Here is a 22,432-nt window from a genome sequence, read left to right as displayed (position 1 = left end):
AAGCACAAGGGACACTTCTCATTAAATGTAAGTACCATCCCATGTGCTGGTTATTTTTTTACATTTTTGCCTAAACATATGCATTAATGGATTGCAGACATTTTTCAGCAAGCTACAGGATTACACTATATACAAGCAGTAATTGTGTGTTTTTAAACACCTACTCTTATTACAAGTGATGATCAGGTCAATTGTACCGTTACAGAAATTCAGACCATCATAACAAAAGGCCAACATATCTAACCATCAGTGAAATATTAGTGTCACTTACCAATATTTCCTAAACTATGGTAACTTGACTTTACCACATTTCTTCAATTGCCACAGCAGCAAAGACCCTGAAAAATGAATGATTGGTTTAAACATTGCTCTCTGATCATGTTAATAAAGATTCAACAAATGTACACTAAAGTTTAATATTGACTAGCAAGAGAATGTAGTTTTTCTGACTGCAAAAAAAGAACAGCTAGAATCATAATTTAGTATGACGTAGTTAATGAATCAATTAATTAAGTAATATAGTCTAAACTCCACTAGGGAGGAGAATGAGGTGATTGTTCACATTTTATGGATTGTACTGTAAGATATCCCTGTTTTGAGAATTACAGCAGCAGCCATTGGTATAAAATCAAAGTATACAATCAATCCCAGTGCACTTATCCGGACGTTTTAACAGTCATTCTGTGTCTATGCCTACTAGCACATTTAAAGTCAGGTTCTATTTATTAATCACAATGTATTTGTACCTTAAATTAGAACTAAACGCAAAACTATTTTTCACTTTGTATGGAATAAGGGAGGCTTATAGCCCTTGGCCTTTTATTTTACCATCTGTGTCTCATTTGGGAGTTTTCCCCTCACCTCCTGTCCCATAGCAAAAGCAAGAAGTGAGAGGAAATCCCTGCAAAATTAGGGAATCTCTGGTTATCACTAGAACTAGTGTCCCCATTGGAAGGCTTCTCCTCCTGTACTGGTGATAACCAAAAACTGAAAATCAATTTTGCTTTCAGCTGCACCTTAACCCACTCTCACGCAGCTCTGGTATCCCTTTATGTGGGCTATTATGCCCAGGAGGTGGAAAAGTCAGCCTGATCATGCGACCACTGTGATTGACATCACAAATAAGAACTGTTTCAGAAATAGAAGTGTTAATAGTTTATTTTTTAGCAATTAGCAAAATAGAAAGCAAATGAACAGAAAAGAAATCCAGATCAAATGAATATTTGGTGTGACCACCCTTTGTCTTCAAAACAGAATAAATTTTTCTAGTTACACTTGTGCACAGTTTTTGAAGGAACTCCGTAAGTAGGTTGTTCCAAACATCTTGCAGAACTAACCACAGATCCTCTGGGGATGCAGGCTGCCTCAAATTCTTCTCTGTCTTCATGTAAGTCTTCAGACTCGATAATATGGAGATCAGGGCTCTGTGGGGGCCAAACCCTCACTTCCAGGACTCCATGTTCTTCTTTACGCTGAAGAGAGATCATAATGATATTGGCTCCATGTTTGAGGTTGTTGTCCTGCTGCAGAATAAATTTGGGGCCAATCACACGTCTCCCTGATGATATGGCATGTTGGATAAGTATCTGGCTGTATTTCTCAGCATTGAGGACATCAGTGATCCTGACCAAATCTCCAACTCTATTTTCAGAAATGCAGCCCCAAACTTGCAAGGTACCTCCACCATGTTTCACTGTTGCCTTCAGACACTCATTATTCTACCTCTCTTCAGCCCTTCTGCAAACAAACTGCCTCCTGCTACATCCAAATATTTCAAATTTTGACTCAATCCAGTGCACCTGCTGCCATATTTCTGCACCCCAGTTCATATGTTTCCATGCATATTTGAGTTGCTTAGCCTTGTTTCCAAGTTGGAGGTATGGCTTTTTGTCATTTCTTCCATGTAGTCCACTTCTGGTTGGACAGTAGATGAGTGTACCTGGGTCCCACTGGTTTCCGTCAGTTCTGTGCTGATGGCACTGCTGGACATCTTTTGATGTCAAAGACAAGTGAGCATGATGTGTCTTTCATCAACTCCATTAAGTTTTCATGGCCGACCACTGTGCCTACGATCCCCAAAATTGCCTGTTTCTTTTTGCTTCAGAAGAGCTTGAACAGCACATTTTGAAACCCCAGTCTGCTTTGAAATATTTGCCTGGGAGAGACCTTGCTGATGCAGTATACCTACCTTCTGTCTTATTGCTGTCTTGTCATGGTGTATGACCTATGACATGAAACTGTCTTCCACAACCTCACCCTAGGAGCAGGGTTTGTCTGTTCCTCACCAGGTTTTAACCCTCCTACACAGCTGTTTCTGTTTCAGTTAAGGACTGTGTTTTGACCGAGATATGAAATTGATTAACATTAACACCTGCTTGGTATAACTGAATTATCATACACCTGACTCTAATTCTGCAAAATCCCTGACTTGTGTACAAAGTGTGCAAGTGTAAGAATTGATGCTGGTTGGAAGCCAAAGGGTAGTCACACCAAATATTGATTTAGATTTTCTTCTATTTGCAGACTTTGCATTTTGTAAATTGATAAAAAGAAAAAAATATATACATTTTTGAAAGTAATCTTACTTTACAGCATTTCTTCACACCTGCCTAAAACATTTGCACAGTACTGAATATATAACATGTTCATCTATCTATTATAGCCCATTCATTTTAAAACTTTTTCTGAAATTAGGTGCCAGCTGCACCTCATATTGAGATCTCTGGAAGCTTGAACAGCAATGAATTTCTAATTCAAAAAACAATTATGTGTATGAGAACATGCACAAAGTCATCAGCCCACGGACAACATAAGTCCCAGAGAGTAGAGTGTCTCCTCTTCAGAGTAAATCACTGCTCAGGTGCATGCTGAAAGGACACTTCAATCTTCTATCTGCTTCTTGCTGCTGCTTCTCTAGAAAAAGGGATGTCTTCAAAGTGAGTGAGTGGCCAATTTTACTGCATTTATATATATTTAAGGGTCCAATACTGCACTTAGCTGTGCCCTTTTTTCTTTCTTCTATGGATCTTTTAATTGACTATTCTGTGGCCAACTTCATCCTCTATGATGTTTGCTTGGTGATAGGTCAGATAATCTTAACTTAATGTACGGTAAGTCTGTATACAGCTGTAAAGGTATTAGTCTATGAGGACCTACTGAGCTTAAACAGATTAATAATTAAAGAATCAAGTAATCAATTTCAGTGCTTTTCAAACCATTACTAGTAAGAGGTGAAGAAGTGAGTAGTTAGAAAAACATTTTTTAATATCATCTATTTCACTATTTTCTATGTAATGTTTTTTTATTTTCCAGTTTTATACCTTTTTGCACGTTTTAATATTGTTTACAACACTTAAATTATAGCTAATGCCAAAACTTGATTCAATTAGAATAGAGTAGAGAAAGGTTTTTTGCCATGTTTGTCTCATGGAGATTTTCTTAAAGGGAGTAGTAAAGTCCGCTTTTGTTTCTTCTTTTTAGGGGCCCCTGGGTGGATTATGCCATTTTGTGCTAGTATGTACCATATATTAGCATATTGTGACAGACTTACCTGTCACATCGAGCCCTCCAGCACTGTCCTGTGAACGAACCGTAGGTCCCAAGTGCTTCCATCTTTGCTGTGTCTTCCTCCCAGGTTTTGTGCCTTCGGCCACTTGAATGGCCAGGCTGCGATGATGTCACTCCCATCCATGTGCACGGAAGCTACATCGCAGTGCCACAGATTGGGGCTGTAAATGTTCACTGAGCTGTGCATGTGCAGCTCAGTGTACATGACGGCTGACAGGCAGGAGGAAGCATTTATGACAGACGAGACCAATAGACCAGACTCTTCTGTCTGTCAGCAATTTTTTTTAAAGAGAATGTTTACTACCACTTTCACTTCCTGTCTTGAAGACGCAACAGAAAGGGAGAGGATATTTCTTCAATGTAAGGGAAAACCTCTCTTAGACAGTTGTCACAGCTATTCCCATTGTACGATTTACCTTCTATTCTTGTTCTAGTGGCAACTCAAAATTTTGGATTTACTCTCACTTTCATACCTGGTGACACTGATGATTAGGACAATTACAGGGAATATTAGGGAAAACACAGCAAAAAAAAAAAAAAATCTGACAGTCATTCTAATCCCTAACCATTCTATTTAAATCTAAAAAAAATCTTTTGCTTTTAGTTGTATTTTAAATATGAAAGTTATCTTGCAGTATCAGATGATTAAGCAAATATATAATGGATGAAGAGAAATTACTATCTAACATCACGAACAGAATAATGTGATATGGCCTTGTCATCATTTAGACGTGTTAATGCTTAATTTAACAAAGGAAAACCGATGATTTGGATATACTCAAATTGGCAAGTATGAAGTAGTAAGCAGTTTTATATTTTCTAAACCTCCAACCCTTCCTAAGTCTCCCATCTTTAGTAAACAGTGCTTATACAATAAACTCAACTAATTTCATGCCTGAGGCTTCTTTACAAATGTGGGAGCAAATCTGGTAATGAACAGAAGACCAGAAGTATAATGAGACCTGCAGGCCCATCCAATATAACATAATTCCTATTGTGTCAGGATTATGTGGGCTACAAATTGCTTTTGATTGATGCTAGATGCATTGTTTCCCATATCTCCAAACAATCAGTGGCTTCTTTCTGGGTTACGGGTCCTGACTGAACAGCTGTGTAGTTCAGTCTAGGTTGGACTAGCCTCCTAGCTTTGCCGACCAAACGTTTCCCATAGGGATATTTCATTAAATTGATTACCCCTTTACTAAGACAAGGCATGCAAACCACTGGAAATTTTATTTTACTAAAATGCATTTGTAAAGAGACATGAATACCTCTGGGAAATGCAAGCTGTCTGTTCTGATTGCAAACAAAGAAGCAGCAACAATGTAATTAAATTCAAAATGAATTTTGAATAAGTAGGCAGTAGCAGCTATACCACAGATCATAATAAATTCTAGAACCAACCTTAGTCTCCCTCAACAAACTGTAGTCAAGCTCATAGTGTAGTGCAAACATCATGCAAAACCGAATAGTACTTATGCGTCATCTAGCTGAAGATTAATCATGTGTAAAAAAACAAACAACAAAAAAACCAATATGCCTACACAAGGAAAAATATCAGGCCAAAGATTTTGTTGAGTTTTCTCCCTCCTACTTCATGTCTGTTTAGTGTTGCTTTGTACTGTATATATAAAACGTGCCTTATAATGATGAAGGCATAAAAGAAATGTCATATTGTTCAAGGCTGATATTTTCATGAGGTTTGATGAGATATCATTATTGGGTAGTGACTGAATGACTTTGCATTCGTTGAGCAAATTGTATGAATAGGGTATGACCTAACATGCAGTTATCCTTATTTATTAAAGCTGAATTACAGGATCTTGGTGGAAAAAAAACCCACTGCAAGGGTTAAATGCTAGATAAAGCCTAACTTTGTGATTAGACAAAATCCACTCTTACAGTGGCCACCTCCTTCCCCCACTCCTTGCAAGGGCTAAATGCTCATTAAGTCAAGAGGGGTGAATTGAAGAGCCTGCATTAATTACCTTACACCCTACTCTGGCAGGCTCTGACACCCTCATCTTCTCTTTCTCTGGCTACTGGGCGGTCCCCTGGCATTATCATATACAATGCAGGGTTATTAACTCTACATTGTACAATGAGGAGAAAGATGTTTTACCCATGGCCAAGAGTTCTTTAGAGAGGAGGCTCTGTGGGAGTGGTTGCATGGATATAGGTCATCTACAGGAGCTAGGAGTATGGTATTATACCTTATTCCTGCACCCTAAAATTGTGTGCACCCAACTTTGTTTTTTTCAGTCTGCTGGCTGAAAAAAAAAAACAGATTCCTGCATCCATACAAGCGATGTGGATGCAGGAATGCCCCCCCTGCTGGAGCACTTTATTCTGACAGTGGGGCCTCTCCACTGTCAGAATATACTGATCAGCACTGCAGCCGCTTGGCTGCAAGCTGCTGATTGAAGAAGGTTTTTCAGTGTGTCTGTTTGACAGAAGCTGATCAAACGATTGGCTTCTGTCGAACAGGGAAGGCTACACACATACTGAGATTCAGCCTGAGCACCAACTGAATTTCAGCCTGTGTGTACACAGCTTTAGACTAATCTAGCAGTTAACCCTTGCAGTGTGGGATGGACCCTAATGCAAAGGTGGATTTTCTCTAAATCCTGGAGTTTTAAGTCTAGGGGTAAGGAAAGAAGCTGTAATACTTACCCCATTCTCCACCTCAGCAGGTTTCCATCCTCATGTATAATGCAGAACTGCAGTCTCTCTGTTGTATGCGATGGCGTCAAAGTGTGACCACCGGCAAAGCACTAAAGAAGGAGGCTTCTGCGGAGCCTGGTAAAAACCTGCTGCTAGAAGGAATACGGTATTACAGTTTATGCCTGTACCTCTAGACTTAAGCATTTAACCCTTGCAGTGAGGAGGGGCCACATTGCAAGGGCATTTTTTACAAAAATCCCAGAGTTTAGTTTTAAGTTTTTATGGATCAAACTAGCTCAGATAATCAAAGTTGCCCCAACTAATTAGATTGAACTCTAGATTTTATATATATATATATATATGTGTATATATATATATATATATATATATATATATATATATATAAAAAGCATACTGGTGGCGCAAACACATAGTCCATAGTGCGTTATCCAAGGTTTATTTAAAAATGTGAAAAAGGACAAAAAACATTCTCACTAACATAGCATGTATGTAAAGCCTGTAAGACCATGGAGATGGCCATACAAATGGCAAGGTATCAAACTGATGACATGGTCGGCCTGCCGACACATTTCAGGGACTAATCCCTTTCCTCAGAGCTACAACCAGCTTGAATACAGGTCATGCTTTAAATATCTGCGGTCAATATCGCCTAAGACCTAACCCCTCCGCTTAGGCCCACAGGAAGGGGAAGGGGTCATGAGAGTAGTTAAAACCATATGTACACTAAAAAATGGCCGCTGGAGCGCACGCCAACGTGGTTGTGACCTCCAGCGGCCATTTTTTAGTCTCACTACACTTCCTATTCAGATATTTGCCAGTCTTTCCCTTGGATCAGTATACACTTGACTGTCCATGATATGTACAAACATGTAAGCATCAAGATTTGGGTCTTATTCAGAGGTACTGCAAGACTAAATGATTATACAGTACTAAACATCACTTATACCTCCCCACTTAACATTCTAGTTACTTTGACATGATCACTTAGTATAAGTATCTTCATCTTTTAACTATTATAATATATAGGTTTTTACCATGATATTATTATATACTGTATATTCATTATATGTTATGTATTTTTATATATTTATGTGTACCATTCATATGGTTATTTTCTGTACACACGGTTCTAACTACTCCCATGACCCCTTCCCCATCCTGTTGGCCTAAGGGGAGGGGTTTGGTCATAGGCGATACTGGCTGCAGATATTTAAAGCATGACCTGTATTCAGGCTGGTTGTAGCTCTGAGGAAAGGGATTCGTCCCCAAAACGCGTCAGAGGCCGACCGCACCATCAGTTGGATACCCTGCCATTTGTGTGGCCATCTCCATGGTCTTACAGGCTTTACATACATGCTATGTTTGTGAGAATGTTTTTGTCCATTTCTACATTTTTAAATAAACCTTGGATAATACACTAGGTGTTTGCGCCACCTGTATGCTTTTTTCTAGTTGTTGATTTCCCCATCTGAGGAGGGCTGCATCTCCGGAACACTATCCATAGGCTATTCATGCTCTTGTTCCCCTGGCCTTCCCCTGGCATTGATTCCCTTGAGGCGCTGGAGAGTATACATATTTGAACTCTAGATTATACCTTGGAAAATAAAAGCTTGGATCTGATCAAGATTCAGCAGACAGATTGAGACAGTTCTTCTCAAAATAAATACGGCCCATTGGCTAGAAGAACTGAAGATACACTTCCTTACAAACTGCAAATGTTAGTACAGTTGAAAATATGACAGGTAACATGCATACAGTGCAACCGCAAACAGGCTACAATGTCCAACAAAAGAGGTAAGTCAACAACGCATGCGATATAGCCCAAAACAGTAAGCTATCTAGAATCTTGGGATAACACAGACTCATTTCTCATTAACATCATAACAAATCCTTTGTACATACAGCTGAGACCTTATAACTGAATTCCATTCTTCTTCAAGTTCCAGACACATTACAAAACAAAGGTTTGGGCTTCATTCACTGTGCAGAAGAACGTAAAGAAAACCTCACTTATAAGATATGTTTTCTGAGCAGAAGCTCCAGTGAGATTCATTACAACTTAATTGCATTTGACTGTAAGGAACAAAAATATAAAGTGAAAAGTTTTTGTTTAATATTCTTTAATTTATCAGTATATGGGAAAAGGAGGAAGCCTCAGGGGAGCAGGATAAAGATGTGTCAGAGTAAATATAAAGAAAAACAAGCCAGAGAAGAAAGAGTATAATTCTAACAATGAGTTAAAAGAGAAGTATTGCCAAAGCTATTTTGGCTGTACTTTTCCTAGGGATCACAAGAGCGCAGTTCGTTCTGCATTCCTGTGACCCGTTTTCAGCCGACAGCAGGCTAAAGTCTACTGTCGGCTGTTATCACTCAGCGGGTCCAGGCTCTGAAAAAATCCCAACCATATGGTTTGGATCCACCCAGAAGCCTGGGCCAGAACTTGGCTCAGGGCTCGTAGCAAGCTGCTGAGAGCCTGAGCCAGCTGCTCCTGCCCACTCCACAGCCCAGCACTCCAGTGAGTGCTGGAGAGGCAGAGCAGACAGCGGTGACTGACAGTCATGACTCCCTGCTCAGAGTGGAAAGGAGAACTGCATGATCAGTGGTCTTTGATCCCTCAGTTCTCAGTGCAGAGCTGGTGGGGGACAGATTCAGCGTCGGATCCATGCTGCATCCATCTAGGTGAGTATAAATCTTTATTTTTTTTTTTTTTAAAGCCATACTTCTCTTTTAAATGACAAACAACAGTACAGTTGAAATGAGTCACTGTAACCAACCTGATTAGGTTGTGGATCAATTTAATAGCCAAAATGTTACAAACAACAGGCAAATGACACAGGTTTGTCCCAAACTATCTTCCGGGTATGTTTAATTTCAGGAACCCAACCTAAAACAATTTCTGTGTGTTCCAGCACCAAAAACAAATCCATGCTCCCCAAGTATCCCTAACATTCCCTACCAACAACCCTTTCCCTTCCCCAATGCTTTAAAGTTTAAAGAAGAACTAAACCCCCTATCCTTTACAGACAAGGACGCTGTCATTTGAGCCTCTGTTTGATTTGTTGTTGCCATGGTGCTGTACATGTAATCATAACCCTTTAACTTTTCCAGAAAAAAAAGCCTATACAGTCAAGAGACCCCGGTAGGTCATCTTACTAGACATTTATAATTAATTTCAATCAGGGGTGGACTGACCATTTGGAAACTTGGGCACTGCCCGAGGGCCTGGGGTCAGTAGGGGGCCCCATGAGATGCCCCTGGTACCTTTTTCATAGGCTTTTTTGAGTTTGGGCAAGGACACAGGGGCCCCATGATCAACTATTGCCCGGGGGCCCCATGAGTTGTCAGTCCGCCCCTGACTTCAACTATGTTCATATTCACTGCAGAATGTATTAAACTAAAAATGTTATTTTTTTTGTTGCTCATTCAATTTTGTCCCAAGCTCCATTTCCCACTTCTCCAAAAAATGTTGGGATACTGGTCCCTCTATTTCAGTGAGGATTCTATAAATTCTAGAGGTAATATGTTCTGTGTTCTATTTGTACTCAGAAGTTGCTCTAATGGATACATTTCTTCCTCGATTCTTAGTGGCTGTGGAAGCTTTGCAACAAAATGTGTTATCTGACCATACTGCCACTCATGCAGTGTAGAAAATATTTCCTTCTTATTCTTCAAATCGTGTAAAGAACATAAAACCCCTTTATCTACAGGAAGAGCATTCTGTCTGCAGCACCTCTAGCCTCAAAGAGCTCCTGCAAGGTTACTAGTGTGTATTATGCTGTCCTTAAAAAACAAAATCATCTACACGTATTTATTTCGGGTACTTATATAGCGCTGTCAAGTTACGCAGCACTTTACATGTATATTACATTCACATCAGTCCCTGTCCCAGTGTACAATCTAAGGTCCTTAACTCACATTCATACATACACATACTAGGGCCAATTTAGACAGGAGTCAATTAACCTACCAGAATGTCTTTGGAGTGTAGGAGGAAACCGGAGTACCCGGAGGAAACCCACGCAAGCACAGGGAGAACATGCAAACTCCAGGCAGGTGGTGCCGTGGCTGGGATTTGAACCAGCGACCCTAGTACTGCCACGCAGAAATGCTAACCATTTAGCCACTGTACACTTACTGAACTGTGTTCTTCTAACATCAAAGCTAAAGATAAGTTCTTCCTGTAGCAAGATGCTGGCATCAAATGCAGAAAAAAAATAACACAAATGTACATTGTTTATAATAAAAACGGTCTCCTTGTCATAAAAATAATCTCTAATGTGGAGGTGCAAATGAGACACAGGGAACCTTGTCTGAGAGACTTCTCAGAAAATACATCTCTAATGTTTTTCACTTGATAAAATGGAATAATATGAATTAACATTGTTACAGTCGTATATCGTGTAATAAGTCTATTTACAGACATAAGTATCCACCTAATATTGCTCATTCCTCCACAACTGTCAGAAACATATTAAGCCTTGGTTACTTAGTCAAGCCCATGTGTATACATTGTGCAATGTGGTCATGTACCTGGCCACCATGCACTAGTTTAATTACCATCTTCATTTTGCAATGGATAGCTTTGTTCTATGTTTATCTAGATAGTTTCAAGCCAGGCACTTTTTGTTTGCTTTAAATAAAGCAAGTTTTGATTAGAAACTATGGGGTTGATTTACTAAAGGCAAATGGGCTATGCTCTTTGCAAAGGGATTTTCACTTAGCTTGGTGGCTTGGTAAATGTTTTGATGCTTTGCTGACTTCAAGTGCAAGCAAAAACAAAAACAAAGAAAAAAAAAAAAATAAATATATATATATATATATATATATATATATATATATAGTATATATATATATTTATATATATTTAATTTTTTTTTCTTCATTAAGTTTCCATTTATGTGATTGAGTATTTTTTGCAAAGTGAATTTTCACCTCATTCACAAAGGTAAGAGAAAAATTTCTTGCAAAATGAACAGCCTATTTAGTAAATCAACCCATTGTTCCTATATTTTCTATTGCTGTCTGCGACCCAGCTGAAAAGTTTTCCCTTTGACTTCTCTGTGGACAGCAGGTATCTCTCTATAGAAACTAAGTCCCGATGCATTCCGAATGCGTTTTTACATGTGCGTTTTTTACGTGGTTTTGGCGCATTCCAGTGCTTTTTTTATGCATTCCAGTTCATTTTTCCCTCTCTTTCTCTTCAATTTGAATAGGAACATGTACGTTCCAGTGCGTTTTGGTGCATTATGGTGTGTTTTTAATGCATTTTACCACATTTCAGTACAGTTCTGTGCGGAACAAAATGCAGCATATTCTACTTTTTTTTCTGCAATTGGATTGCACTGGAACTGCAAGCACTGATGGGAACATTAACAACCATATAACCTACTTTCTGTGCGTTTTGGATGCAGAAAAAAAGCAACTGAAACGCATGTATTGTGAACTGGCCCTTAATGCAGACACTGAAAGAAGCAAAAGCACATTTCTTTAATAGACTGCCATTTGTGTCCCTGCTGAAGAGAGAAGGTAAACTCCTCCAATAGGAACATTAGCAGTAATAAAAACATGACAAAGGTTCCAATCCTTATCATTACCATGTAAAACAAAAAAAAGTTTTTGGCTGGAGTTGGGCTTCAAGCGACAGTGTGTTTTTTTAAATACATTTCACAAACCTGTATTTATTAAAAGTGTTTAATTTTATAATATTTTACAATATCCTGGAAATTTTGGAGATAGATCAGTCACTTAATCAGAATCTGGAATCTCAAAAGATACGTCAAGAGGATTTACAATGATAATTGATACCTATTTCTAAAATATCTCGGTAAAAATGATGTTATTAGGAATTCAGTGTAGATACACTGTATGTCTAGACCAGTGGTTCTCAACCTTTCTAATGTCGCGACCCCTTAATACAGTTCCTCATGTTGTGGTGACCCCCAACCATAAAATTATTTTCGTTGCTACTTCATAACTGTAATTTTGCAGTGGGAGGAGTAGTGCCACGTCATTGGTGTCAGTGGGAGGAATAGTGTCCCATCACTGATGTCAATGGGAGGAATAGTACCCCATCATTGGTATCAGTGGTAGGAATAGTGCCCCATCATAAGTGTCAGTGGGAGGAATAGTGCCCCATCATAGGTGTCAGTGGGAGGAATAGTGCCCCATCATTGGTGTCAGTGGGAGGAATAGTGCCCCATCATTGGTGTCAGTGGGAGGAATAGTTCCCCATCATTGGTGTCAGTGGGAGGAATAGTGCCCCATCATTGGTGTCAGTGGGGGGAATAGTGCCCCATCATTGGTGTCAGTGGGAGGAATAGTGCCCCATCATAGGTGTCAGTGGGGGGAATAGTGCCCCATCATTAGTGTCAGTGGGAGTAATAGTGCCCCATCATTGGTGTCAGTGGGGGGAATAGTGCCCCATCATTGGTGTCAGTGGGAGGAATAGTGCCCCATCACTGGTGTCAGTGGGAGGAATAGTGTCCCATCACTGGTGTCAGTGGGAGGAATAGTGCCCCATCATTGGTATCAGTGGGAGGAATAGTGCCCCATCATTGGTGTCAGTGGGAGGAATAGTGCCCCATCATTGGTGTCAGTGGGAGGAATAGTGCCCCATCATTGGTGTCAGTGGGAGGAATAGTGCCCCATCATTGGTGTCAGTGGGAGGAATAGTGCCCCATCATTGGTGTCAGTGGGAGGAATAGTGCCCCATCATAGGTGTCAGTGGGAGGAATAGTGCCCCATCATTGGTGTCAGTGGGAGGAATAGTGCCCCATCATTGGTGTCAGTGGGTGGAATAGTGCCCCATCATTGGTGTCAATGGAAGGAATAGTGCCCCATCATTGGTGTCAGTGGGAGGAATAGTGCCCCATCATAGGTGTCAGTGGGGGGAATAGTGCCCCATCATTGGTGTCAGTGGGAGGAATAGTGCCCCATCATTGGTGTCAGTGGGAGGAATAGTGCCCCATCACTGGTGTCAGTGGGAGGAATAGTGTCCCATCACTGATGTCAGTGGGAGGAAAAGTGCCCCATCATTGGTATCAGTGGGAGGAATAGTGCCCCATCATTGGTGTCAGTGGGAGGAATAGTGCCCCATCATTGGTGTCAGTGGGAGGAATAGTGCCCCATCACTGGTGTCAGTGGGAGGAATAGTGTCCCATCACTGATGTCAGTGGGAGGAAAAGTGCCCCATCATTGGTATCAGTGGGAGGAATAGTGCCCCATCATTGGTATCAGTGGGAGGAATAGTGCCCCCATCATTGGTGTCAGTGGGAGGAATAGTTCCCCATCATTGGTGTCAGTGGGAGGAATAGTGCCCCATCATTGGTATCAGGGGGAGCAATAGTGCCCCAACACTGGTATCAGTGGGAGGAATAGTGCCCCATCGTTGGTATCAGTGGAAGGAATAGTGCCCCATCGTTGGTGTCAGTGGGAGGAATAGTGCCCCATCGTTGGTGTCAGTGGGGGGAGGAATAGTGCCCCATCGTTGGTGTCAGTGGGGGGAGGAATAGTGCCCCATCGTTGGTGTCAGTGGGGGGAGGAATAGTGCCCCATCGTTGGTGTCAGTGGGGAGAGGAATAGTGCCCCATCATTGGTATTAGTGACACCAATGATGGGGCACTATTCCTCCCACTGACACCAATGATACTTACCTTGCTGACCCCTGCTCCAGCCTGGGCTCGCTCGCTCCCTCCCTCTCCCATGGTACAGACACTTACCGGTCAGATGTCTTCCTTCTCCGGCCGCTCTCCTCCTCTTCACTCGCTCGATCTTCGCGGTGCAGCTCGGCCCCTCCTCTCCAAGCTCCACCTCCTCGCCGGTGATTGGCTGCCTGTGTGCCTCTCCTGAGCTACAGTTCCGGCGGCCAATCACCGGCGAAGGATTGATCCCGGTGGTGTGTCCAGATGACAGGGACGGCATGTCATCCCGCCCACACCTGGAGACGGATAGAGGAGCGGTGTCTCGGTTCCTAAGGCCATCGGAAATATGTGTTTTCCGATGGTCTTAGGCGACCCCTGTGAAAGTGTCGTTCGACCCCCAAAGGGGTCGTGACCCCCAGGTTGAGAACCGCTGGTCTAGACCAACACAAGAAAAAATCCAAGAACTGGCTCTTTCAATGGATTAAAAATACAGCATACATTCAACCATTTAGAGTTGATTTACTAAAGGCAAATAAGCTGTTCATTTTGCAAAAGAAGTTGCACATTGCAAGGGAATTAGCCCAAGAGCTTAGTAAATGCAAAGTTTCACTTTGCAAAGAATACCCAGTCACGTGCAAGGAAAATGCATTTTTGCTTGCACAAGATTAGAAGATGGAAGTCAACAACGCTTCACCCCATTCACTGAGTTCTGGAGCAGTTTCCCTTGAAAAGGGAAAAGCCTATTTGCCGTTAGTAAATCATCCATGAGTATTCTACCTCTGTTTTTATGAATACTACTCTATCCCTCTCACGTCATGCCGCCGAATGATGAGTCACATAATTCCCCGTTCACATCAAGTTCAATAAGGAAAGAACCCAGCGTGAATCATAGATCTTTGAAGTGAGACACAACCGTTATACCTCTTTAGTGTCAAGCGTGTATAGCATGGAAATGATATGTAGTGCAGAAAGCATAAAATCCAGCCAACCTTGAGGGAATAGTGTCAACTTTGCACTGAAAAAGAGTTACTGACTTTTTTGCGTAATATATTTGAAAATGCTATGCTATGCTCACAAAATATTATAGTACAACATAGATCATTTAACAATGTACTATGTTACTATGTACTATGTTCTTTTTTCAGTTCAGAAGCAAAGGGAACTTCCTATAGGCTACACTGCTTGAATATTTATAAAACAGTGAATGTCTCATTCACCAATCATGCAGGCAAATCAATCACTGTAAAAATATACACCTGTAGTGAATATTTGGTGAATGTCAAATTCACTACTTCATAAAAAGTACCCTAGTATAAATTAAAGCGGAGTTCCAGCTGAAAAAAAAAGCAGCTACAAAAGCTGTAGCTGCTGACTTTTAAAATACAGACACTTACTTGTCTCTTGGTCCAGCTGTGTCCTCATCATGGCTAGCTGGTTTCACCAGCCATCTTCTCTCCCCGGCGCTGGCATCCTCAGTGTGGGCACCCAGCTGTGACAGCTTGCGGCTTCACAGCCGGGTGCCCACTGCGCATGCGTGAGAAGCGCAGCACTTTGTGAATGGCCCCACAGTCTTTTGGGACCTGTCACGTGTCCCAGAAGACTACGGGAGAGAGGGGGGAGGACAACTTCCGCTTCCAGTTTACTAGGCAATCGCAGTGGAAGTGGGAGTGAGTACCTGTCAAATTCGGGTACCTGCTCCCCAAATGTGTCAATCCTTAATGGGGAGCGGGGGACAAAGGTTTAAAGCGGAACTTCCCCTTTTGGGTGGAGCTCCACCTTCAGCTCTTACCAGCCTCATTCTAAATACAAGCCATCCTCAGGTTTTATTAGTATGTTTGAAATAAGTTTAAGAAGTAACTAACCCCCGATCTCTCCTCTACAGAGTTAGACTGACTGCCCTCAGTGTCTCTTATGAGACCAAGAAGTGAGGGAAGCGGTTCTGCAGCTGAAACAGTGCTGGGGTGGTGACAGGAGCCAAGTGTTTAGAGATGGGGGACTAGTAAAGATAGGTGTTTTTTACCTTAATGCAGATAACGCATTAAGGTAATCAAACTTTTCGATTTTAGAACCACTTTATAAATTCTTAGTTAAGACTAGAGTGACTATAGATAGAATATTCTTATCTCTACACAATGTCAATTGGAACTGCTTCTTTTTTAAAGGGAAAGTTCACCTTTTCACAAAAAATGAAAAGGTGAACAAACTCCAAAAATCCTTGCCACCTCATGGTCATTACAACATACACTGGAATACATAGTCCTGAAGTGAGTATCCATTATAATGCTCACAATGGCAAGCTCTCATTGGTCATTGCAGCTACATGACCAAGCTGATCAATGAGAAGCACATCTGAGACTTCTTCTGATAAGGTGTCCCATAAGAAAGAAAACCTTGTTATTGGTTGGCGTGATCATGTGGTCCCGGCGACCAATGAGCACTTGCCATTGCAAGCATTATGATGGATACTCACTCTAGACCTGGGTATTGCGGTGTACAGATCACTACACTGGAAGCACTGAAGAATCATTGGTGCCATGTGCAGAGGGACCCAGAGGATGTTTGGAGTTAGCTCATATTTTCATTTTTTGTGATAAGGTGAACTTACCCTTTAAGAACTATGGTCTAAAAAACAGCATTTCTATACATTATCATAGCTGAGCTGTTTAAAAGTAGCTAGAAAAGTAAATGTTAAAGTGACAGGTTATATTTATTTATGTTTGATTTACATAAGAAAAAATCTTGATGGCTTGCTAACTACAGTATTGTCTTACATGCAAATGTAATATTTTGAAATCTAAAATTTTAAATATAACAAAAAACATTACAAAATGACAATCTGCAACAACAAAGAATATAAACAAACACATATTTGAACATTTTTGACAGTAGACTGTCAGGAACATATTGACAATACAGTATGTTGGGGTTTTTGTTTTTATTTATAAAATTAGGGAAAGGGTTAAATTTGCTCATAGATGGTAATGCTGCTCCCTGCTGTGGGTGAAAAAACCATTTGCCGCATCAGGCCTTTCTGAACATTTCAGATGGGAATAAAAGAAATAAGAATTCTGCAGTCACATCTGGACAAGGAGGAGCATGCTGTACACTTGGGTACACTATGTAAATGCTTGAATTCCTATAATATGCAGCTTTCAGTTTATTAGCCCTAAAGCAAACCATTACAAATGTCTTCACAAATGAAGCATGCTTTGTACAAAGGCAAAATTGCAGGAAATAACTGCAGATGACGTCATTACTCCAAAGTGTCCACAGCAAATAGTGTAAATCACTGCTTATGTGTTTAAATAAGACTTATTGTTTATAGAAAACTTGTAATTGTAATATCTGGTGCTAATGAAATACAATCTGGCATAAAAATATAATTGAAAATCTAATTTTTGAGTTGGAAGTCACTACTCAGAGAGTGTATGTTGGAATTTGTGCCCATTCGACCAACAGAGCATTGGTGGGGTCAGGTACTGTTGTTGGCTGAAAATGGGAATGGACACCCGTGCCCCGGGACACGCAGGGAAGAAGTCTCTGCACTTCTTTGGAAACCGCAGCCCGCACGGGAATCTCGGTTCCAGTGCAGTTGTGATTTCCAGTGTGGGCGGCATGCCATTAGAATCAATGGCACCCGCCCGCGGGTCCACATTCTTCTGTGTGGGTGGTGCGGCTGCACGGATTTTTGCGCGGATCTGCAGCAGCACCACCGGCACCTAGCTGTAGTCTCCTTGTTAAACTACTTTTGTGATAAGACTGAATAGGAGCAACAAAGCAGAACCACTATATATCACAACAAAGAAGGAAACAGAATCTATGTATGTAATGAGCAAATATTGCTGTCCTTACAGTTAGGTGCATATATATTTGGACACAGGCACAATTTTAGTTTTTTTGGGTATTTACCAAAACATATTCAAGCTATAGTTATATACAGTAATGGGTAAGGGTTGAAAGTGCACACTCTCAGGTTTAATTTGAGGGTATGTACATCCAAATTGGAGGAAGGGTTTACGAATTACAGCTCGTAAGAGTAGCCATCCCTCTTTTTCAAGGGAACAAAAGTAAATGGACAATTGAATCAAAAGCTGTTTCATGGCCAGGTATGGACTATTCCTTTGTTATTTCTTCATCAATTAAGCAGGTAAAAGGTCTGGAGTTGATTCTAAGTGTGGTATTTGCATTTGAAATCTATTGCTGTAAACCTTCATCATGCGTTCAAAGGAGCTGTCCATGCAAGTGAAACAGGCCATTGTAAGGCTTCAAAAATGAAACAAATCCATCACAGAGATAGCAGCGACATTAGGAGTGGCCAAATCAACAGTTTGGTACATTCTGAGGAAAGAAGAATGCACTGGTGAGCTCAGCAACATAAAAAGGCATGGACGTCCACTGAAGACAACAGTAGTGGATGATCACAGGATCCTCTCTATGGTAAAGAAAAACCCATTCACAACATCCAGAAAAGTGAAGGACACTCTCTAGGAGGTGGGCGTATTATTGTCAAAGTCTACAATCAAGAGAAGACTTCACGAGAGCAAATACAGAGGATTCACCACAAGGTGCAAACCATTCATAAGCCTGAAGAATAGAAAAGCCAGATTAGACTTTGCCAAGACACATCTAAAAAAGCCAGACCAGTTCTGGAAAAGCATTCCTTGTTTGGATGAAGCTAACATTAATCTGTACCAGAATGACAGGAAGACAAAAGTGTGGAGAAGGCTTGGAACAGCTCATGATCCAAAGCACACAACACCATCTGTAAAAAATGGTGGAGGCTGTGTGATGGCATGGGCATGCATGGCTTCCAGTGGAACTGGGTAATTGGTGTTTATTGATGATGTGACAGAAGAGAGAAGCAGCTGGATGAATTCTGCAGTGTTTAGATATACTGTCAGCCCAGATTCAGCCAAATGCAGCAAAGTTGATTGGACAGCGCTTCACAGTACAGATGGACAATGATCCAAAACACACTGCAAAAGCAACCCAGGAGCTTTTGAAGGAAAAAAAGTGGAATATTCTTCAATGGCTGAGTCAATCACCTGACCTCAACCCAACTGAGCATGCATTTCACCTGCTGGAGGCAAAACTAAAGGCAGAAAGACCCACAAACAAAGAACGACTGAAGACAGCTGCAGTTAGAGCCCGGCAAAGCATCAGAAAGGAGGAAACCCAGTCTTTGGTAATGTCCATGGGTTCCAGACTTCAGGCACTCATTGCCAGTAAAGGATTCTCAACAAAATATTACAAATTAAATTTTTTTTTATTATATTCATTTGTCCAATTACTTTTGGGTCCCTTGAAAAAGGGAGGGTGGCTACTCTTAAGAGCTGTAATTCCTAAACCCTTCCTCCAATTTGGATGTACATACCCTGAAATTAAACCTGAGAGTGTGCACTTCCAGCCCATATCCATTATATAACTAGAGCTTTAATATGTTTTGGTAAATACCTGAAAAAAACTAAAATTGTGCCTGTGTCCAAATATTATTCATTACATTTAATAGTAGACAAAAACATATAGGCATAAAAAAAATCAAAGTCCACTGTATTTATTTTAGCATTATCCTGGTATTGCCTTTGTACACCCAGCCAATCCGCTGTGCCAATTATCTAAAATCTTATTACTGCTTCATGTGTTCAACAACATCTACTTAACAAAGTAATAGATCTAGCACTCTCAGTTAAAAAACACATGGCATAACCAAAAATTCCTCTTTTAGTATGACATGCTTGATACAGTATTTTAATAATCCACCACCAGTGATCTAAATGCCCATTAGTCCGTGGATTGCATTGCTCTGCAGGCTGAGGTTTGATTAAAGAAATAAACACTTTGGCTGTAATCACATGTCCTCCAGCAGGTGGCACTACATGTGAAATCTGGCACTACATTCCCACTGTTTAAAATCCAGAAAACTGAGTGGTGGAGTCCACATCACCAGGGTAGGGTTGTTATATGCTGGAAATTACCTTTAATTAACAAGCCAGTGATTTAATGTAGGAGATTGATTTCAATTTTAAAAAATACCCAAATCATGAAGCAATGCTTTCACTTACAGTACAACACAGATGGTGCAGGGAGCACTGAAACATTTGATCTTGTTTCAGAAGTAGTAATTTGGGGATTTTAGCTGCCTATATACACAATTATATGACAACATATCATTTACATTGGATAGTTTACATGCTTTTGTTGTGCTAGACTATATAGCGCTCCAAAATAACAAATATTATCATCTAGATGCGAACTTGAGGTTCCTTTAAACATTACAGTGCATCCAAGGAAGTCTTCACAGCTTACAGCACAAGTCTCGCTACTTGTTTTGATCAGGCTGTCATTGAAGAAAACATCTCCTGCTATAACTGTTCACAGACTGTGTAAGAAACAAAGGCTATGGTACTTTAAAGGCAATCCATCATCTGTACACGACAGCATATACAAAACTGAACATCAAAATAAACCTGTTACAATCACTGTTTTTGCCACTACACACATGCTTCCTTATTTATCTTCTCATATAATTGCATGAATCTTCCATTATGTAGTAAGATATAAATATTCATGAATGTCCAGTATGCAAACAGCCCATTTATAAAAACAGGGCATGCTCAGTTTGCTTCTGAGTAACTTCTGGCAATCCCAGTATGCATGAAAAACTCTCTGAGAATAAAGGCCAAGGACCTGGGTGACATTTAACACAGGAGGACAGCAAGCAGACTTTCTACAGGGGACAACCCTCAAGAGCAGGAGAGTATTGCAGCAAATGTTTCTTTTTTTTAACTTGAAATATTTTAAGATCTACTTTTTGTAGCTTTAATTTTATATTGAATGTGGGCTTTAACATTTGCTTTTGAATTTAGTAGCCATTGGACGCTCTTTGATCACATCCGATTGACTCTGAGATTTATCTTCTCCAAAGTTTTTGAGCAAACACATTGGTGCAGAAATTCTTATAATTGATATCCTGACCCTTTCTCTGACTCTCTGCAACCTTTTCTGTATATGTCCTTTTTCAGTGACCCAAAGAAAGCAGACACTCCCTAACATATACAAACCATGTCTGCATTCTGCATCCTAATAACATATGCCACATTTGTGCCTTACCTAGGCATGCAATGATTAAATCTGAACTCCAGGAAACCTAATTCTCCCTTCCAGTACTGTCAGCACTGCCAAACTCTACACTGCTAGACCAGTCCCTGAAGCCTCTTTCCCCCCCAAAATCTAGTGGTCTAAGGTCTTCTGATCTCATCAAGAGTAATGCAGGCTCCACGGCCCTGCATTAGACGTGGGGACATTGAGAGACAGTTTGTTGCTGGAGGAAAGGAGAGGGGAAGTAGAGGATCAGGTAAGTAAGTGATTTTTACTGTTTCTAGACTAAACAAGCATTCAACCCTTGCAGTGCAGGCACAGTCCCACTGCAAAGGAAGAATTTTTTTTGTTTCCTGGAGGTGGGCTTTAAAGCGGTAGTAAACATGATCTTTTAAAAAAAAAATCCCTGAAAGACAATGGCATAATGTGCTAGTATGCATTGCATGCTAGCACATTATGTGAAACTTACCCTATAATGAGGGCCCGCTGACAGGGCTTCCATCTTCTCCCAGTGCTTCTTCTGGGTTCGTGGGCTCCAGTGATTTGAATGGCCAAGCCACGATGGCGTCACCCACGCGCTCTAAAGGACTGGCATGGGCATGCTTTTCCTTCAGAGCGCATGCTCCAGCGCTCTACACAGGTACATATCTGCTAAACGGTGCACGTTTAGGAGAAATTTACAGTACCTACAGGTAAGCCTTATTATAGGCTTACCTGTAGGTACAAGTACAAAAACTGACTTTACTACCACTTTAAATTGTCCAAATAAATGAGTCCATGCCCTCATCATAACCCAGTTAATCCCTGTAACACGTACCTATGTTGTATACGAATAAATAGCCTAGCTTCACTTCAAACCATCCTCAACTCTGATGTTCAACCTTCACCACTTCTCACTCCTCAAATGCAACTCCTTTTCATTGGTCACTTCACTGGCTTCTAACTCTAACCTACAAAGCAATCTGTAACCTAACCACTCCATACATTTCCCCAACAGTATTCTATAAACCTATATATATCCTATAAACACTGCTCCAAACAAAAACACATTTCAAAAGTGTCACTCTGTCCCTACACAGCAACACCTGTCCTTACCTAAGAGCAGACTTTTAACACACTATGTTTGTGTGTGGCACTCGCCATACCAATACTTCTTCTGTAGGTCCCACCAAAGCCAAGATAGGGTAAATATTGAAGATCGAAGCTCGGACAATCACCTGGCCTAAACAACCCCAATCCCAAAAAGATGGGACAAAATGCAATGATTTGAAAATCTCATAAACCCATTTATGAACATTTTGCAACTAACTAGGTAACTGGCAACAGGTCAGTAACATGATTGGATATAAAAAGAGCATAGCAGAGAGTCAGCGTAAAATTGCAAATATTTACAATATATATATTATAGTACATATCATCCAAAGATTCCGAGAATCTAGAGA

The 22,432-nt window shown here is 40.7% G+C and overlaps 1 protein-coding gene across 5 annotated transcripts in view; it reads right to left on the bottom strand.

The window, feature by feature from the left end:
* FYN (FYN proto-oncogene, Src family tyrosine kinase) overlaps positions 1-22,432 on the bottom strand; it is a 259,186-nt gene that overhangs the window by 110,647 nt on the left and 126,107 nt on the right. For 3 of the 5 annotated variants that reach the window (XM_089664471.1, XM_089664474.1, XM_089664472.1), the window contains one exon: positions 272-338. The exons of the other annotated variants lie outside the window; for them this stretch is intronic. The gene's annotated coding sequence lies outside the window, so the exon portion shown is untranslated. The remainder of the gene's footprint in view (positions 1-271; positions 339-22,432) is intronic. 5 annotated transcript variants of the gene reach the window in all.

This window comes from Staurois parvus, unplaced genomic scaffold, assembly GCF_062004578.1.
Source record: "Staurois parvus isolate SC_StPar_1 unplaced genomic scaffold, SC_StPar_1.0 ptg000048l, whole genome shotgun sequence".
In the NCBI taxonomy this organism is placed as follows: Eukaryota; Metazoa; Chordata; class Amphibia; order Anura; family Ranidae; genus Staurois; species Staurois parvus.
Note: the sequence above shows the minus strand (reverse complement) of the source record. Positions and strands in the feature narration are given on the sequence as shown.